Source organism: Myotis lucifugus, unplaced genomic scaffold (genome assembly GCF_000147115.1).
Source record: "Myotis lucifugus unplaced genomic scaffold, Myoluc2.0 scaffold_453, whole genome shotgun sequence".
In the NCBI taxonomy this organism is placed as follows: Eukaryota; Metazoa; Chordata; class Mammalia; order Chiroptera; family Vespertilionidae; genus Myotis; species Myotis lucifugus.
Window position 1 is genome coordinate 620,429 of NW_005871501.1, and position 7,963 is coordinate 628,391.

The window sequence follows — 7,963 nt, forward strand, 5'->3', positions numbered from 1 at the left end:
TATATAGGATAGAGGCCTGGTGCATGGGTGGGGGCTAGCTGGTTTGCCCTGAAGACTGTCCCGGATCACAGTGGGGGTCCTGCTGGGGTGCCTGGCCAGCCTGGGTGAGGGGCTGATGGCTGTTTTCAGGCCGGTCACAGCCCCTTCAGGGTGGGTGTCCCCCCTGGGGTGCCTGGCCAGCCTGGGTGAGGCGCTGAGGCCTGTTTTCAGGCTGGCCACAGCCCCTTCAGGGTGAGGGGTCCTGCTGGGGTGTGTGCCCAGTCTGGGTGAGGGGTTGATGACTGTTTGCAGGCTGGACAAGCCCCTAGCGGGGACCCTCACCCCATGAGGGTGTGGCCAGTCTGGGTGAGGGGCTGATGGCTGTTTTCAGGCTGGACAAGCCCCCCAGCAGGGACCCTCATCCCATGAGGGTGTGGCCAGCTTGAGTGAGGGGCTAATGGCTGTTTGCAGGCTGGCCACAGCCCCCAGCCACCCAAGCTCCCAGTGGAGACTGGCTGGAAGCAGGTATCTGGGGTTTATTTATCTTCTATAATTGAAACTTTGTTTCCTTGAGAGGAGGCCACAGCCAGCCAGGGCAAGAGGGAAGCTTGGCTTCCTCAATCGCCAGGGCAACCAAGCCTCCTGCTTGCTCCAGCTCCGTGGCTGCTGGCCGCCATCTTGTTTGGGTTAATTTGCATATAGTCCCTCTGATTGGCTTGTGGGCATGGCTTGGGGCATAGCAGAGGTGCAGTCAATTTCCATGTTTCTCTTTTATTAGATTAGATTATTGTATTATTCCATATGAATAACTGTAAACCTACTTTTGTCCCATCGTGTTTATACCTCATCTTCTTTGTCCATTCCTCTATTGATAGACACCTAGTTTGCTTCCATTGTCTTGGCTATTGTAAATAATGCTTCAATGACATAGGGCTGCAGAGATCCTTTTAAATTAGTGTTTTGGATTTCTTTGGATAAATACTGAGAGGTAAGATTGCTGGGTTGTATGGTAGTTCTATTTTTAGTTTTTTGAAGAATCTCCATACTGTTTTCCATAGTGAGTCCATCAATATACAGTCCTACCAACAGTGTACAAGTGTTCCATTTTCTCCAAATCCTCACCAATACTTGTTATTTATTGACTTTTTGACAATAGCCATTGTGACAGGTGTCAAGTGATATCTCATTGTGGTTTTGGGTATCTTATTTGCGTTTCCTCAATGACTAGTGATGTAAGCATCTTTTCATATGTCTGTTGGCCATCTGTCTGTCTTCTTTGAAAAAATGTTTTCTTATGTCCTCAGACAATTTTTAAATTGGATTTTTAATTTTTTTGTTATTGAGTTGCATGAGTTCCTTATATTTTAGATATTAACCCCTTTGGGGATATATAATTTATGAATTTATCCTCCCATTCAGTAGATTGTCTTTTTCATTTTGTTGATAGTATCCTTCGCGGTGCAACAGCTTTTTAGTTTCTACCTATGTTTTCTTCTAGGAGTTTTATGGTTTCAGGTCTTACATTTAAGCCTTCGATCCATTTTGAGTTTATTTTTGTATACAGTATAAGAGAGTGGTTCAGCTTCATTATTATTTTTTTGCATGTACCTGTCCTGTTTTCCCAGCACCACTGTTGAAGAGACTGTCATTTCTTCATAGTATATTCTTGCCTCCTTTGTCATAGTGTGAGTCCTCTGGTTATCTTTTCTTTCTTTCTTTTCTTTGCTTTTTTTTTTTTTTAGTTTGAGTCTGTTTTTATTCTTTTGCCTTTCCATGTAGGTTTTAGATCCATGTACGTGTTGTCTATGTCTATAAAACATAGAGATTGATTTGGATTATATTGAATCTTTACATCAATTTGGTAAGAATGGGCAGCAAAATGGTCACACGGTGACAGAATTGTGAATGGAGGCTTTCCATGTGATCAAGCCTGCAGTTCTCCTTGCCCTGTGTGCCAAGTGCAGGTCGTGCCACCAGTCACCCCTGGGAGCTGATGAATGGCATGTGAAGGGGGTGAGTAGTGAGTCCCCTTGGGAAGGCAGAAGAAGATTTGAAAACTTTTTCTGGTGGCAGTGTGGTGTTTGAGAGCCTCTGTCCACCATGGAGTGGCTGTGCTGGTACCGGGTGCTGTTTCGCACCCACCACTCTCTGTCAAGGACGGTGCCTCTGCATGCTGCAACCCCTGGGCCCCGCACGCTCTGACTTCCAGTGGCTGCACAGGATCAAGGGGAGGTGGTTCCCTTGCTCCCCACTTGCCTTGCCCTGGCTCTGTCCCTCCTCCTCGTTGGTGGCAAGTGGCCTCTGCTGCAGATCTGCTGTCTCCAGCTTGTAGCCACTGTGCCCTCCTTGCCCTTCCCAGGCACAGGGGAGGGAGTAGCCTCCTACTGCTCCTGGTGCTCCACTCTCCCTTGAGTTCTTGTCACCCAGCTCCCACCACGGCAAATAGCCCCTTTAGCAAACTCCCTTCAGATAAGCAGTGAATGTGCCAACTGCTTCCCACTGGGCCAGCGCCAGTGCAGTTGGTAAGGAGCTGGAATAGGTCAGGAAGTTTTCATCAATTATTTGTTTGAATAGGCCCTCCATTCCCGTCTCACTCTCTCCTTCTGGTATACATGTTATTCTTATATTGTTCTTTCTAACGGAGTCAGATCTTTAATTTTTTTAAAACTCTCAATATTCTCCTCAGCCATAATAAATGATGAAATACTACCATTTGCGAAATATGGATGAATCTTGAGAGGATCATGCCAAGTGAAACAAGGCAGATGGAAAAGGACAAGAAGCATATAATTTCACGGATATGTGGGATATAGAACAGAAAGCAACAAACAAAAAGTCATAGTTATGACAGCAGTAGGGAGGTTACCAGAGGGGATGAAGAGGGTAAGGGGGTCAAATATAAGATGCCAAGGTGCCAGAAGGAGAGGCTTTGGATGGTGAGCACACAGTGCAATATACAGATGATGTATCATAGAATTGTACACTTGAAACATAATCTTATTAACCAATGTCCCCCCCAATAAATGTAATGCAATTAGCATAAAAGCCACAGAAGGTCAAAAAGGCTAAGGATTGCAAAATAACATGGATAGGAGCACTGCCCGGGTAGGGTTTGCTTTATTACCTGTCTGCTGAGCCACAGTCCACAGGATGTTTCATACTCAACCTGTGAGGGACACAGGTTATTCATAAAAATGCTAAAGCTCTGACAGGGTCCTGCCCTGGCTCACAAAGCTCGAGGGCACTGAAAAGCCCAGTTTTTACTCCAAATCCAGTGCTATCTTCATCACAGGGTGCCACTCTAGAGAGCATCAGATTAGAATAATATCTAACTTGAAAGGTCTGTGAATAGAAATAAAGGATTGAATTCCTGATTTCTCCTAGGAAGAGCATATAACTGATATTTCACTCACTGCAGGCTTCATTCCAAGGCTCTTGGCCTCCGCCTCTGGCCTCCTGTAGTTCTTCTCTTATCCTGTTTAAAAAGCATTTCCTGCAGACCCTTTATTTCTTGTCTGATTTACTGTGCAGAGTTACATATTCTTACTAATGCAGCAGCAAAATACTCGTGCCGGCGCATCCTGCCAGGTGACTTCCCTGGGCCGATATTGCCTATGTTGTTGACAGGAAAGCTAGGCCTGTCTGTGGCCCCGCTCTGTTCAGTGGGGCTGCACTTTTCCCACAGCTGAATGTTTCGAGAAAAGAAAAGTCAATTAATTAATAAATACCTGTAACAGCCAAGTTAATGACAGCAGTGCTGCATGTAAACCAAATGAATCAAGTCACCTTAAAAGAGCTCTTAATGATCGATTGCTTATTTTTCATAACTTCCAACTATCAAGAACATTAAAAGGCAAGAAATGTTACATTTTTTCTTTAACTGGAAATCTATAATTTAGTCACATCAGGCAATTGCCAGTAGTGTTAAATGATTATAATGTGTGTCAATTTGCTTGGTTAATCACTAAGCCATCCTATAATCCTAATGCATTTTTAACGGCTAAGCAATTCATCTTAACGTTGATTGCTAGTGTAACATTTCAGCGACTTCTTAATGACACCTGTAATTACAGAGGGGAGAAAATATTCCTAATCCTTAAAGCTTTAGGTGGTGAAGTAGCCGTTTTCCTTCTGGAGGCCTCCGGTTTCCTCTGGAAAAGGCAGTCAGAGCTGCTGCTCTTTGGAATGTGTGCAGCTCTGCTGTGGGATGCACTGGTCTGGGGGATAGTGGCATCGTGACTTGCTTTTGGTGTTTGGAAACATGGAACAATGGCATCCTTGGTGACATTCGCAAGAGCCAATTCTTGGGGAAGGATTTCGCTTTTAAAGCCCTTTGGAGTGGTTGGTTCTAGATCAGGAATTATTTTGCTCCTAGGGGACACTTGGCAATGTTTAGAGACAACTTTGGTAGGCAGGACTCGGGAGGGGTGCTATGGCGTCTGGAATAGACACCACAATGCCCAGGACAGCCCCTCACACAAAGAATGGTCTGACAATGACAGTGGTCCGTGCTCTCCTGGGAGACTGCGTGGGCCTCTCAGGTCCCCTTGGATCCAGCCTCCCGGGGAACTGCCGGAACCAGACTGTAACTGCCCTCAGCTGGAGTGGGGCAGCACCAACTCCCACCAGCCTCCGCGTGTCTCTGCCAAGCAGGTCACACTTGGACACGCTCCCTGCTCTGACTTCAGGCTCAGGGCACTCGGCCCTCAGCTCAGGAAGCTGCATGCTTTAGGCTTCTTTCTTTTAACCTGTTGGAAAGGTCAAAACATCATATTTTCAGCTGACTAAAATCAAAGAAGTATTTCCTTTTGAGTTTCTAGAATTTTTTCTTTTCTCCTTTAAAAAAAAGGAATTTTTAAAAAATGGCTCATTGTTGCCCTAGCTGGTTTGGCTCAGTGGATAGAGCATCGGCCTGTGGACTGAAAGGTCCCCGGTTTGATTCCAGCCAAGGGCACATACCTGGGTTGCGGGCTTGATCCCCAACAGGGGGCGTGCAGGAGGCAGCTGATCAATGATCCTCTCTCATTGATGTTTTTATCTCCCTCTCCCTCTCCCTTCCTCTCTGAAATCAATAAAGAAATATATTTAAAAAAAATAAATAAATAAATAAAAAATGGCTCATTGAGCTTCAGTGTCTGCCATTGTCCGTTGTGCTACAGATACAAAGAAAGCAGGCCTGATGGTGGGAAATGTTGTTCCAATAGAGAAACCCTTAGCCGGAAAGTCGTCCAGAGGAAGTACCAGCCATTTTAAATGTCCTTGAGAGCTGAACAAACTGGAAGCAGATACAGACCCTGGACTGTGTCATGAATTTGAGGTTCTCATTTGCAAAGCCTCTTCTCGTTTAGGGGGAAGCGAGAAAGGGCAGGGTCATGCCCAGGAAGGAGCCAGTGGTGGCTTAGGCAGTGGGAGTAGAGTTGGATCTCTCCCACTCTGCATAGCCTTGGTCACACAGCTTCTCTCTGGTGCCTTCAAAACACCGCATCAGAGCTGTGAAAATCAGTATGAAAATGATTGCCAAGCACTTTGGGCTCCTTGGACGAAGAGTCTTGCAGGAGATGGAGATTGTATCATTACTCACATTAGACTCTGCCATCATAGAACAGAGTGGCAGGCGCTGGGCAGAGTGCTTTGTGGTGACCTCATCTCTTTCAGAGCTAAAGCTATTAGCAGCTAATACAGTTTCACATGGAGAGCTTGTCACATGGCTCACATACCAGCACGATGGTTGTGTCTGGGTCCCTCTCTTTGAATATCTAACAGAAAGACAACAAATTTCAAAAAGGTATGAGTTCTCAATTAATGCCTATCACATTTTCCATTTGATACACTTTACTCAATGTTCAGGATTCATTTCATTGGTAATATCTTTACAGATGTCACTGGTGTGCAAAACTGTGAGTACAAATGCTACTGTTGGACAGGGGCTGGCCTGGAGCGGGTCTGCCTCAGGCCGGCCTGTAGGTGTGGGCCCTTGACTTCCTGTAGGAAAGATTTCCAGCACAAGTCCAGGTGGGGTTGAGAGTATGTGTTTTGATTCGGGGACAGGGGAACAAAGGAAGAAATTAGGGTAGAAGAAGCCATCAGAGGGAGCCTAGGGGGGCTGCATTGGCTCCTATAATGTTATAGGGAAGCTGCAAGCCCAGGTGGGGCTGCTGTTAGCTCTCTGGGGAGTCAAGTCAGTGATGGAAGTGAGCCTGGGTGGGCTGCTTTGGCTCACTGGGAAGTCAGAGAAAAGGGGGCCTCGAAGACAGGACCAGGGGGTGAACCCGGGTCGACCTGCCACTGCTCAGGGCTCTCCTGGTTGCAAGTCTCGTGGGGGAACCTTAGAATTTAGGAAGACATAGAAAGTTCATGCCCAGGATGGGGCATGGGTGTGCTACAGAGACAGTCTGCACTGAGTCTTTCCTGAGGGCTCTTTATCCACTTTATTTTTCTGCAGGCAAAAATCGTAGGGGAGGTTTTATTCATCAGCTTTCCAGGTGCATTTTGAATATGCTGATGCATCAAAATGAATGTATAGGGGGTTTTTAGATCGTTCTTTGTTCTGTTTTACTTTTAACTTAGGTCTGCCTGGCTTTTATTAGGTTTTTGTTATTTGTTCCCTAATTTCATCTGTCCTTGGGTGTAGCTGGCACAGATGGCATTAATTGGGACTTTGTTCTCTATCTCTCCAGCAAGAGTGAGTTAGCCTGTGCCACCCCAGCATGGCCAAAGGTGAACCTGAGGAGGGGCGCTTAAGGATTAAAGAAAAGACAGACAAGAGAATACAGCTGGGGCTCGGTGGATCTCCCATGCCTGGATGAGGACACAAAAGACCCAGCCTGCAAGCCGATGCTTTATTTTATAGTCTGATTAAAACAAAGGTAGATTAACATGTATACAAATGTTCTTGTTTTGGCAACACTTACGGCACCTCCCACAGCCCATTAGGTACTTAGGAAGGAATTAGGGAGGGCTACAAGGTCAGGCTTCATTATGCTAGGAGAGCTCTGCCCTCTAGGCTGGGATTTGTTTGTGGCTCTGCCACAGGTCAGCCCGAGGCTTGACCCTAGAGCCACTCTCTATATTAGCCTATGCATTTCTTGATTAGTGAGCAGGGTACAAACCATTTGCTCTCAGGTGTCCTTGGTTGAGGAAGAGAAGGTCTTACAATTCACTAGCTGGCTGTCCAAACTGATTGGCCGTGTTTAATTTTCTTGTGTCAGTTTCCCCATTCCACTTGCCCAGGGATTTTCCTAGCTTTTTATCGTACTACACAAAGATAGACATAAACTTGAAATAGTAGCATTTGCTTGTGGAAATCCTTCAATATTTCATCATATTTGATCCTTAACATATTAATTATTAAGAATTAATATTAAGCATTTGATTATATGGAAGTACTCAGAACAGACTATAAGATTCAAAACATACATCACCCCTAACAAAGCGCACCCAGATCTAAAGGAAGATAAATGGAGAAGTGCCTCCTGCATGGCCATTGAGGGCAGCAATGACCATTTGTTTGGAACATGGCACGGGCTGGTGGGAATCCATGAAAGACCTCAGTATGGACAGAAAAGACTGCAGATGCCTCCAAAGAACACGGGAGCTTTGATAAAAAACAGCCACAGCTCTGCTACCCGAGTTTGGGGCTCGATCCCCAGTGTGGGGCATGCAGGAGGCAGCTGTTCAATGATTCTTTCTCATCACTGATGTTTCTATCTCTCTCTCCCTCTCCCTTCCTCTCTGAAATCAATAAGAATATATATATCCTGTATAATAAGAGAAGAATATGCTATTTAGCCATTACACCCTGAGGCATAATGACCAAGCACGTCATGACCAGATCACAGATCAGCAGGAGGGTGGGCAAGTGAGGTACAAGTGAGCTATGGAGAGCTACAGAAGGGGGCAGGGCAGCAAACAATGAGGGGGGAGGGGAGAAGGAGGAACTACAGGAGAGCTGCGGCAGCAGGTGGAGATCTAAAGGAGGGCAGCA